The sequence below is a fragment of the Lethenteron reissneri genome, chromosome 31, assembly GCF_015708825.2.
Source record: "Lethenteron reissneri isolate LAM-NWPU_2019-01 chromosome 31, ASM1570882v1, whole genome shotgun sequence".
Taxonomy (NCBI): Eukaryota; Metazoa; Chordata; class Hyperoartia; order Petromyzontiformes; family Petromyzontidae; genus Lethenteron; species Lethenteron reissneri.
In genome coordinates this window covers 2151360-2164766 of record NC_083809.1, presented here as the reverse complement: position 1 = coordinate 2164766, position 13407 = coordinate 2151360, and the positions used below count along the sequence as shown (strand labels likewise).

The following is a 13407-nucleotide window of genomic DNA, read 5'->3' as shown; positions in this document are numbered from 1 at the left end:
TTTGTCATTGTATTTTTTTGTACTTGTGGGGAGCGGTGGCGTAGTGATTCGCGCATTGATGCAGTTGCTGGTGTCGTCTGCGATAGCCCTTAACGCGGAGGGCTTTAACCGAGTCTCAAGACACTTGCTGCAGGCGGCTCCTGCTTCGTCGATGTGGCCAACCCTCTGTTACGGTCACATTTGCCAAGCTCCTCTTAGGGGCCATCCATTGAGTCCGTACGCATGGAGAGGGGAGGGGGGGGGTCTACCCAAATACACGTAGGCTTTGGCGACCAATATTATTCATAATTAACGTTGGCGAATTGCCCGATGATGCTGGATGCAATTACCAGCGAAACGTCGTACTCAAATTGTAAATGTGGTGGTTTCACGCTTCAACACACCGGTGGGCTAAAGCAGTGAACTATTTGTCTTTTGTCAACGTGACACTTTTTTACTGATTGGCCGTGTGGGGTGGTGGAGGGTTACGACACATTTATAAATAAACCCAAAAACGTTGATTATGAATTACCCAAATATGTTCGCTTGCGTATGGGGGGGGGGGGTCTACTGACAATGTTCGCATAGGAAACGGGGGGGGGGGTGAAGCCTCGATAATAATTTGTCTACATCGGCCTTCAAATGAGTTAGTCCGGCGGTGGACTATCTGTTTGCTTAACCGCGTTAAGATTATTAATCCTTGATCGTTTCTGCGTGGATTAATAATCGGCGGTTCTATAGGATTCGGCGGGGGGGGGTGTAAATAGTCCGCGTGCGTATAGGAGGGGGGGAGGGCTCAAGTTTTGACAGATTGCTGCATGGATGGCTCCTTAGGGGGGGCTCATGCGTGTCCCGCGCGCTTGTGGGCAACGATGTGGGGCGTAGCGAGCGATGTTGATGTGCAGGACCACAACGCCGCAAGAGGTTAACACGTTAACACGAAAAATGGGTTAACCACGGGGAGAATCGAGCCAGGTTCAGACACGATATCTCTCCCGGCGACGTCTGGCATCGAGGACAAACAAATATAACGCTCTTGTGTGCTGTATACACACAAACATTAAACACACTAACACGCACACACAATAACACGCACACACACTAACACGCACAAACATGAACAGGTACACACACGTGAACAGGGACACACGTGAACAGGGACACACGTGAACAGGGACACACGTGAACAGGGACACACACGCTAGCACATCATGTTCTCACCGGACATGTTGTCTCGTTTGTAAAGAGAGATGTTTTTCTTGTTTCTGATATTGCCCGGCCTGTAATGAGATATTACTACATTGTCACGGATTACAAACGTACACATTTAGATGTAATGTCAATTTAAAGCTGTGGCCAAGGCCGTATCGTGTCATCGGGACTAGTTCATTGGGTTAAATATTTCAAAATAATCTATCGGTTTGTTTAAACATTGTGCGAATGTTTGTTGAATATTTTTTCGTTTTAAAAAATGCGCGTTTGTTTTGGTAACCCCACGTGGTTTCCAAAACTATAGCAAATTACTTTAAATGCACACGCACTGTATCACCACACTTATACACATGGCATTAATTGTTCCTAAATTTCGCAATAACAATTAAAACTCAACACATTATTCAATAACACTGTGGCTTTAAAGCGATAATAATCATCTATTTATTTAATATGTGACCTATCAGGCATTAACACGTCGTTCCGGGCCCTTTTTCAGGTGCCACAAATAAGGACCATTGCCTGAAACGTCGCCTCCTATTATTTTGCGTATTTTGAGGCCACACAGACAGCGTTGTTATTGCGAATGTGTTGAGGTTGCGTGTGTTATTAGTGGTCGTACACCACTGTCCACGCAGCAACAGCATCACAAAATTATTTGTTACATTACGAATGGCGTTCAGAACCAATTTACCGCTTAAATGGAAGTTCTATTCCGACGACAACGTGACACAGTATTAATACTGATACAGAGAAATACACATGGAGATATATATATCTAGTTCGGACACACGGCAAATAACGAAAATTATAAATGAATAAAAATCTGAAAACTGCGCAAAGGAGCATGGGGGAGAGACGCACGCTTGGAATTACATTGAGAGCTATAAAGTGGAACACGTGGATTGGAGAGCACACGCGGTGTAATGGCAGAGTTCACCTGTTTAAAAAAAAGGTAAGTCGAGATCGAGAAGGACACGTGGCTGACGGTCACGAGCAATCACGGAGTGGCAGCCACGGAATGGATGGAACGGCATCCGAGAAGACGTGTGGCAGGGGGATGGAGCCACTAAATATGTTATTGTGCAGGTACCAGGTGGATCATGAACATCGCAGGGTTGTGAGAGATGGCGGCGGATTGGAGAGGCCTTCATTCAGCAGTGAATTGAGCATCGCTGATGATGATATAGTACGTAAAATGTAAATATGGAAAAGTCTTACGAACACATGAAACTCGCTTAAAAACGATATTGTACACAAGCACATTCCTGCGGAGGGAGCTGGTAGGAACGTTGGGTTGCTCGGTCAATGGCCAGGGTCAACGGTGGCGTGGTGTATTCCGCAAATATGCTCGACTGTGAGGGCGGGCACAAGCGTGAGTAGGTTAAACGTTGAGTTTTATAAGGGCACCACGGGGTGACCAGCCCTCCCCACTCACATCTACCTACTTACCTACCAACCCACATACCTTCACATCTACCTACTTACCTAGCAATCCACATACCTTCATATCTACCCACTTACCTACCAACCCACATACCATCACATCTACCTACTTACCTACCAACCCACATACCTTCACATCTACCTACTTACCTACCAACCCACATACCTTCACATCTACCTACTTACCTACCAACCCACATACCTTCACATCTACCTACTTACCTACCAACCCACATACCTTCACATCTACCTACTTACCTACCAACCCACATACCTTCATATCTGCCTACTTACCTACCAACCCACATACCTTCATATCTACCTACTTACCTACCAACCCACATACCTTCACATCTACCTACTTATCTACCAACCCACATACCATCACATCTACCTACTTACCTACCAACCCACATACCTTCATATCTGCCTACTTACCTACCAACCCACATACCTTCATATCTACCTACTTACCTACCAACCCACATACCTTCACATCTACCTACTTACCTACCAACCCACATACCTTCACATCTACCTACTTATCTACCAACCCACATACCATCACATCTACCTACTTACCTACCAACCCACATACCATCATATCTACCTACTTACCTACCAACCCACATACCTTCATAACTACCTACTTACCTACCAATCCACATACCTTTATATCTACCTACTTACCTACCAACCCACATACCTTCACATCTACCTACTTACCTACCAACCCACATACCTTCACATCTACCTACTTACCTACCAACCCACATACCTTCATATCTACCTACTTACCTACCAACCCACATACCATCACATCTACCTACTTGCCTACCAACCCACATACCTTCATATCTACCTACTTACCTACCAACCCACATACCTTTACATCTACCTACTTACCTACCAACCCACATACCTTTACATCGACCTACTTACCTACCAACCCACATACCTTCACAGCTACCTACTTGCCTACCAACCCACATACCTTCATATCTACCTACTTACCTACCAACCAACATACCTTCATATCTACCTACTTACCTACCAACCCACATACCTTCATATCTACCTACTTACCCACCAACCCACATACCTTCATATCTACCTACTTACCTACCAACCCACATACCTTCATATCTACCTACTTACCTACCAACCCACATACCTTCATATCTACCTACTTACCTACCAACCCACATACCTTCACATCTACCTACTTACCTACCAACCCACATACCTTTACATCTACCTACTTGCCTACCAACCCACATACCTTCACATCTACCTACTTACCTACCAACCCACATACCATCACATCTACCTACTTACCTACCAACCCACATACCTTCACATCTACCTACTTGCCTACCAACCCACATACCTTCATATCTACCTACTTACCTACCAACCCACATACCTTCACATCTACCTACTTACCTACCAACCCACATAACTTCACATCTACCTACTTACCTACCAACCCACATACCTTCATATCTACCTACTTACCTACCAACCCACATACCTTCACATCTACCTACTTACCTACCAACCCACATAACTTCACATCTACCTACTTACCTACCAACCCACATACCTTCACATCTACCTACTTATCTACCAATCCACCTACCCGCCAATGTACCTACTGACCTACAAACCCACCTGCCGCAATATCTACCTGCTTATTTATATACCAACCCATCTATATATTGACAGGGATATGGAACCACCCATGTATCCACCTAATTACCTACTTACCCACTCACTTTTCGACTTAGATATCAATTCATTTATATAATTTCTACCCACTTCCCCACCCACCTATCTAACCGACTATATACCTACCCACCTTTCTACCACTTGCTTACCTACTACACTCATCAATCAACCTATTGACTGACCTACTCAAGATTTGCCAAGCTGCCTAACATTTTAATTACCCACAATATCCACAATCCTACTGACCTACCCACCCACCCGGCTAGCTACCTACTTACCCACCAACCCACATATTTACATTCCCACCTACTTACCGACCTACCTATCCACCCACCTAATTATGTTCTTACTCACCAACACACATATTTCCCTATCTACCCACCCACTTACGTAGATACCCACCCACATAATTACCATCCTATCTACCCACCTAACCACTGTCCCGCCCACCTAGCTATTTCGCAACCCATCAACTTACGTTAGTACGCATACCTATACGCTGCCGTGATGTGGGCTATGGCATAACCATTCAGGACGAATTTGCGCACTCTCTCGTATTCACTATGAGCTAAAGAAACAGAGAGGATCAGGCTCGCGCGAATGCACCCACGTCCCTTCCATTGTCTCTGCAAGACACACTCGGCATTGGACATTGTCCTGGGACAATTTAACGAGACTCTTCTCACACCAAAAAAGACCACAATCGCCTCCAAGTCACCGGAATGATGCACACGTACGTAGTAGACACGCACGCCCCGGAACACACACACACACACGTGTATGTGTTTGTTTTGGCAAAGAGACAGAACAGATCAAGCAGCTGGCGTTGCTAATCACGAGGGAATGAAGAGTCAGTCGGACCTTCACACGTGTATGTGCGTACGCACGTGCGACCTCCATTGAGTCACGTTCTAGAGGCCGCCACGTGTTTCTCGCGAGCACGCAATGAGTCACAAGCAGGAGACCTAATCTCAGCCGGGTTTAAGATGCTTTTCCGCACCCGGAACACCACCGCATCTCGCTATGGCTGTGGCTACTCGGCACGTGAAACTTACCCAAGTTATACCAATGAGCGAGAGAATATTCGGTGAGAAATTGAGCCCTGGTCTCGCGTGTGTGGGTTGGTGCTGGAGAGCCTGGGTTTCCAAAAATCACAGCTCCTCCAGATGTCATTAGAGTTGACGACTTTCCACGTTTACCAATATGCTCCGATCCAATATTAATTTGAGTCTGTTACATGCTGCGTGCTTGAAAATACATTGAGAGGCAGCAATAGGAACATATGGATTAGAGAACATACGCATGTCATTGACATACCCATGTCGATGACATTGTTGAAATTGATAAGAAACGTGGTCATGGGCAGACCACGTCGCGTAAAGAAGCGATGGTTGATGACCGATGGTCAGGAATAATAACGGAGTCTTAGCCAAGGAATGCAACGTATCCGGGAACACATCCATCGAGGAGATGGAGCGATGAAATCAGTCAATGCGCAGATGCTGGGTGGATTATTACATCACAGGATCGTGATGGGTAGTGGCGGCGATTTGGAGAGGCCTTCATCCAGCAGTGGATGTAGCTGGTGATGCTGTTGATCACGCGTTGCGCGCGCCCGATGATTGCTAAACACGCGCCGGCGAACGCGTAGAGAGCGATTCTTAATTTGAATGAGGCTACGTCACGCTACGCACAACACCTGCGTCTGCACGGGGAAGGCTTTAACAGAACAATTGGCCAGGACCGTGACTTCCTATGTTAAATCCAGAGCACACGAGGACACCACGCACATCATTATTGTGAGGCATACTTAGCATTATCCCTGCCAATGCCAACGTATTGTTTTCGCGCAGACGCAGCAATAACAATCCGGAATGTGTTGTTGCTTTATATATAAATAGAGAACATGCACTTGCGTTTATTAAATACACAAAGAGTGTGTGTGTCTTTTTCACTTGGTGGACAGGTGGATGAATGTCCTCTTTGACCGATAAACTATGAGGCTCACAGTCTCCACGGATCATCTCTCATTTATTAAAGGTCACCGTCCTCTGTTAAGAAAAGTGGGCTCAGGCAGGGCACGTCATGGAGAGGAGAGATGATTGCCCATCGTCGGGACCAACGCCGGAGTGGCAGCCAAAGGAGGAAACGGGTCAGAGAGGGAATGTCCCGTGGAGACGGAGTGATGAAATCAGCCAGGTGGATTATTGCATCGCAATAGCGTGTGGTGGTGACGGCTTGGGGAAACCGTCATCCAGCAGTGGATAAACCATGGCTGATGTTTTATATTCTGACCATAACTAGGCATGAGTTGCAATATTTGTACACTCATTTTACTGGTGAGAATCCATAAATACTTATTTTAAAAATGTGTCTAAACAGACATCTTCATTTCAACCAGGTGGGATTCCAGTGGGATTCGTTGCAACGTTTTAATCATCATAAGCTCATCTCCAATTCCAAAGTCACCGGCCTCCTTCTGCTAGATCTGGTAGTTGTACGATCTGGCTTTAGGTCTTCCCATTGGTTTCCAACTTCTGAGGTGTCTGTAATCAGTCCAATGCCTGTCTCACCCTCATCCTGCACAAGCGTCTCACTCATTAACGCCTCTTCTTACTACTGATGTCTAAAGCACCTTTCTTGCCACGTTACATTCTGAACTCTTAAATGTACGTACGCTTCCCCTCCACGAAACTGTTTGCAAAGTCTTAACACTACAGGTGAGCAGGTGAAAAGCCTCCTCATTGGCGGGTTTTGACCACAATTGTTGGATTGACACTAAACTGAAATAACTAAGCTATTTACATTTTACCAGGTGAGGCCCACTGAGCTATAAATAGCTTTTTCAGAAGCAACCTGGCCTAAAATGATAGCCCAACTTAGTGACTTATCAATTGGAAATCTATATCAGCCAAATACCCTAAATGTGGAGAGGAAAACCGGATGACCCGGAGAAATATACACGGGAGAAACACGCAAACTCTAAATATAGAGCAGCAGGCGTCAGGGTCGGGATCGAACGCCACGACCTCCTGTATACCATGCGAGGTAGTTAACATCTCACAGCCACTGTGATGATGATGAGAGAGAGAGACACTCAAACTCCAAATAAACAGCAGGGATCAGGGTCCGGATCGAACCCACGACCTCCTGGAAGATGTTGCTGTTTTTTCCTGGATTTTTCTGTTTGCGCATAGTCACTTTAAGATGTTTTCTTGTTCATGTTTTTTGTTTTGTGTTTGTTTGCGGTTGCACCCGATTCAAGAGCCGAATGGCTCACGGGACTATACCAAATAAATGAAACTGAAAACTGCATACCAGGCGAGGTACATGCGGATACCCAGGACCGGGTCAAACACCACCCGCCACTGACGTGAGCCGTGGCAGGTAATCGAACCGATGCCCCCGTGAAAGGAGAGAGAAGCGGGCAGCTCTATAAAGACAGCCATCACTCTCATCATTTACCCACCAGCTCCATTCAACACCTACAGCCACGTGTCATTATAACGCCTCATTATCATAATTTATTCACGTAAATCGTCCAATCAACGACCGCCTAGGGACATGCAAAGGGCCGGCGGGGGGGGGGGCAGGGCGGGGCTTGTCGCGACGAGCCAATGAGATGGCGGCTCACGAACTCGCGGTTGCATTTCCCACCGCGTTTAGGCGAGGCGAGCGCAGTCATTGGCTCGCGCCGCGTATCCGTACTGGGGTTTTTATTTTAGCATAAAAGCGTGCGCGTCCGCTTTTGCACGGTGGGTGAAGTCTGTTCAGCGTTTTGATGGAACGGGGCGACGCGACGTTGTGATAGGGGAACACAGAAGTCTCATTGCGAGAAGAAACACACAACCATCCCACCCCCCCCACCGTCGTTTTAATTCAACCGGAGCTTCCGGGCTGACTGTACGGCCTTACTGTAGTACAGTACGCCGTGGTTACTGTACCTTACTGTACGTACAGTGCGTAAGGCACAGAAGCCCCAGTCCTCTTGACCAGTGGAGGGAATTCCACATTCGCATGGCGGGTGCTGGTTTATTTCGCGCGTGTGACGAGCACGAGATTTCACAAAGTGGTACCTCGTTTTATCAACCCTGTGTTGTGGGTCCGTGGCTGATGCCGGGTGGACCGCTCGACCACCAAGGGGCACAATATGTGACGGCTGGGGCTTGTGTCGACTTAGCAATGTTCCTTAAGCGTCTCGTTTTGTGTGAGTGGGAATATTTAGATTCGATAGACTGTACAGTAGACAATTGGTTGAAATAACCGAAGCAGCCTCGAGTTCGATAAATTAATCGAAATGGTAAAAAAAAAAATCCTGAATCAAACCGCGGTTTAGAATCGTGACTATTCGTAAGATTTGCAAGGGGAAAGCGAATGAATAAATAATGATTCCCTACCCTAGCAAGTATTAACCCCTACCCTAGGCATGTAACAATTCACCCATTCATACTCTTAGGTTTTTTTAAATCCTTTATATTTAGTTTGCTTGCTTGCTTGCTTACGACCGTGCAAACCTTTCGGTCGTTTTTTAACCCACTTCCCGTGATCCAATCGAGCTGACATTTTGCACACAGACTCGTTGTGCGAGACAATGTTCGTGAAAAATTTTTTCCAAAATTTTACACTGTTTAGGGAAAACAAATTAAATATTTAATTACCAATTGCTTAATACTGGCAGACAATCATCTGACCCATAGGTGGCAGCCATCTCAAGCCAGAGGACGAGAGGACTCTAGCCGCCACGCATATAAAGGATTTAGAGTGAAAAACTTTGTTTTACGGGTTATACTTATTCTAAGGTGCGACCGTAAAGAGAGAGTAAATCTAGCTGTGATGGTCCCACCTGATGACGGAGACTTCGTGTTGCCTCCGAAACGTCGTGACTTATTATTTTATTTCTATTATTATTTTAATTTTTTTACCTACGTGACTTTACCGAAAAACCTATGAGTATTAATCCTTGCAGTCACGAAAGCTTCAAATCTAGAATTAATTCACCCATTCCACGATAGGCGATTTGATCCTTATGGCAGGCACCCCGGGCTACCAAATAATACTAAATCTGGCGAGGAAATTAAAGATTTTATTTCTGGGACACTTTTTTTTCGGGGAGTGGAGGGTGGCGGGGTAGAGTTGAATCATTACACCCCCTGAGGGTAGCGATTTTGTTCGGGTGTACTGTGGGATGCCGTGTTGTAAGAGCGTCGCTAAATGCCCTTTAAAAGATGAGCGAGGCACGCTGCCTGTTTGCCATCAACTGTGCGTGATTTGAAACGGATAAAAATTTACCCGTAAAAACAGTTTTTCACTATAAATCCTTTATATGCGTGGCGGCTAGAGTCCACTCGTCCTCTGGCTTGAGATGGCTGCCACCTATGGGTCAGATGATTGTCTGCCACCATTAAGCAATTAGTAATTAAATATATATTTTTTAAATTCCTTAAACAGTGTAACATTTTGGAAAAAACTTTTAACGAAAATTAATTGTCACGCACAACGAGTCTGTGTGCAAAATGTCAGCTCGATTGGATCACGGGAAGTGGGTTAAAAAACGACCGAAAGATTTGCACGGTCGTAAGCGCGCAAGCAAGCAAGTGAACTTAATATAAAGGATTTCAAAAAGGAGCTTTTGCTCTGTCCAATGCATTTCAAAGTTGTAGCGCCATATGATGAGACGAAGAAGACATTTGGAAGTCTTTATTTTATGCAAGATGTCTCAAACTCGTGGTCCAACTCTCCGTTGCACCATGCGATGAGTTTTCCCCATGAAAGTCAAACGAGATGTTTAAGCTTTCCATACTGGAATATAGCCAAAGTAAGTGAAAATCAAATTAATGTGTTTTGTGTATTGGTGTGTGTGCAGCCATGACAGATCAGCCAAATGAAATGTAACATTTTACCTGCAATCTTTAATGCATAGTCATCGGTGACTGGGCTTAGACCATCAAATTCACTTGAGAACCCAGTTAAATTACAAGTGGCTGTAACCGAGATTAAAACCCCATATCCCACTGGTTCTGCCTTAGCTCCCTGGCTGATGAAGCACCCATCATTTCACAGTTGTACAGGAGACTTTCAACTTTGAATAGTGCATCGTGTACAGCTCGTCGAGATGAGTCGATTGCCGACCATCAACAGACTAAAGATGACCCCGAGATACCGCCATAAGGTTCATCTGTTCAAATCTAGCGCACGCTTTTCATTCGATTTGTATTCAATAGAATCCGCTTGGCATTGTGAGGCATGTGGTATCGGATATTCCTGTGGTAGCTACACCGTTGCCTTGAATCTAACGCCGCGTATTGTATACGAGTCGAAGAGCTCAACGCATGCCTTGTGACCAATAATCGATTTTATTTTATAAACCCATTATTCGATAGATGTCCACAACATCCACAAGTCATTAGTGGAAATTGCAAAATATGTTGTAGGGCTGAGTACATCCAAAGAACAAATACTATTGAATTCTCATGAAGTGGTACTGATTTTATCAACCGCAGGCTGATGGGCAGAGCTGAACCTTTTCTGGTATTTGAATTTGCAGACCTTGAGGTTAAGCCTGGAACGCTATGGCCACAATTACTCTCAGGCTGATCATTAACAGTGAAATGTGTGCATTGGTCAACGACTGCATTGCAAGCTCTCAAACGAATACAATGTTACGTAATAAAGTGGAAATACCTATATTTAATGAGGGCAACATCCATCGGCTATCACGACCATTGGCAACACATAAACCCTCTCACCATGGCGTATTTCTGTGCGAGCCCCCATTTGTCCAGTTTCTCCGTCTCGGTTGGGTGTTGAACTAATAAAACAACAAAACGCCTTTTGGCTTAAACAATTTAAAAAAACCCAGTTCCAGATATACATTTTTTAAAAATTATCCAGACATGGCGCCTTGGCCACTCGCCCCACCACTATTATAATTTAGGTATCAGCATGTTTTGACAACGATGACATTGGCCAAACCCCTCGTCCTAATTGGACTCTGCAAGATTGTTTTAAAGGGGAGGAAAAAAAGAGTAATCCCCTTGAATAGGACGGCTCAGCTAAGCAATGCATTGACATGTTTTACATCTATAAGTATACCCCCACGAAAAACTCTGGACGAAAAAACATGTTCTGGCTAGAATTTATATGGTAAAACCTGTTTTTGTTTAGACACGTAGAATCTGTCATTGTCGGTGTACTTATGCAAAGCTGGGTCTCCAATTAAAAATAGTGAATGGTATCAATGGGCTTTTACCTGGTTATAAAGGTTTACTACCTCGTTACTTGGGTGTACTGCATTCAGTGAGTACAACATCTGAATGGGAAATCCCATAAATAATATCAACTATTCCGATGTTTAAATCAAAGAAGGTTGGATTCAACTGAATTAAAAACCATAACTCGGCTTCACTTAAAAAAAAAAAACCCCTACCAACGTTAGTTATCAGAATATGTATTTTTGCTGGAGGAATCCGACGAGATAAAATGCAGTTTTTCTTCCACAGACGTCCAGTAGTTAGCCCATTCTGGGCATCATGAGTCTGCCCGTCGCACGCAATCGTTGCCACCACCACTGCCAAACTCACCGCCTGATGATGCCGGTTGTAACGTCGTACTCGGACTGTAAATGTTGTGGATTTGCTCTCCAACACACCGCCGTGTGCTGCACTCGTAACGAATTGGCACGTTCTGTTTATGTGACAAACCTTACTGAGTTGGCTGTGTCGGTTGGTTGGCCGGTTTAACGCCACATTCATATTTATGCGATCTAAACAAACAAAAAACAACATGGATAATGTCGTTGTTTGGCAAACTGCGCGCGCCCTCGGTTTTGCAAGCCGCCGCTTGTCTGGGAGGGGCACGGAAACCGGTTTAGCGCAGAGAGGCGCGCAGCCCACCTCGAGGCGCATTCGCACTCGGGCTGCGATGATCGTGGATTTTTTGTAACGAGACCGGTAGTGGTAGGTGATGGTGGGTGGTGGGTGGTGGTGAGGGGGGGTGCTGGTGGTGAAGGGGGGTGGTGGTGGTGAGGGGGGGGTGGTGGTGGTGAGGGGGGGGTGGTGGTGGTGAGGGGGGGGGTGGTGGTGGTGAGGGGGGGGTGGTGGTGGTGGTGAGGGGGGGGGTGGTGGTGGTGGTGAGGGGGGGGGGGTGGTGGTGGTGAGGGGGGGGGGTGGTGGTGGTGAGGGGGGGGTGGTGGTGAGGGGGGGGGGTGGTGGGTGGTGGTGAGGGGGGGGGGGTGGTGGTGGTGAGGGGGGGGGGTGGTGGTGGTGAGGGGGGGGGGTGGTGGTGGTGAGGGGGGGGGGTGGTGGTGGTGAGGGGGGGGGGTGGTGGTGGTGAGGGGGGGGGGTGGTGGTGGTGAGGGGGGGGTGGTGGTGGTGAGGGGGGGGGGTGGTGGTGGTGAGGGGGGGTGGTGGTGGTGAGGGGGGGTGGGGTGGTGGTGGTGAGGGGGGGGGTGGTGGTGGTGAGGGGGGGGGGGTGGTGGTGGTGAGGGGGGGGGGTGGTGGTGGTGAGGGGGGGGGGTGGTGGTGGTGAGGGGGGGGGGGTGGTGGTGGTGAGGGGGGGGGGGTGGTGGTGGTGAGGGGGGGGTGGTGGTGGTGGTGAGGGGGGGGGGTGATGTGGTGAGGGGGGGGGGTGGTGGTGGTGAGGGGGGGGGGTGGTGGTGGTGAGGGGTGGTGGTGGAGGGGGGGGGGTGGTGGTGGTGAGGGGGGGGGGGTGGTGGTGGTGAGGGGGGGGGGTGGTGGTGGTGGTGAGGGGGGGGGGTGGTGGTGGTGAGGGGGGGGTGGGTGGTGGTGGTGAGGGGGGGTGGTGGTGGTGTGAGGGGTGGTGGTGGGGTGGTGGGGTGGTGGGGTGGTGGGGGTGGTGGGTGGTGGTGGGGGGTGGTGGGTGGTGGTGGGGGGTGGTGGTGGTGGGGGGGTGGTGGGGGTGGTGGTGGTGGGGGGTGGTGGGGGGTGGTGGTGGTGGGGGGTGGTGGGGGGTGGTGGTGGTGGGGGGTGGTGGTGGGGGGGTGGTGGGGGGTGGTGGTGGGGGGTGGTGGTGGGGGGTGGT

At 47.7% G+C, this 13407-nt stretch overlaps 1 long non-coding RNA gene across 1 annotated transcript in view; it reads right to left on the bottom strand.

Annotated features, from left to right (window-relative positions):
- Positions 1-12144, bottom strand: part of LOC133349660 (uncharacterized) — a 36632-nt gene extending 24488 nt beyond the window's left edge. Inside the window, exons 1-2 of the long non-coding RNA XR_009755973.1 lie at positions 11949-12144; positions 1201-1259 (exon numbers count right to left, since the gene is read on the bottom strand). This is a non-coding gene — a long non-coding RNA (uncharacterized LOC133349660). The remainder of the gene's footprint in view (positions 1-1200; positions 1260-11948) is intronic.
- Positions 12145-13407: the final 1263 nt, after the last annotated feature.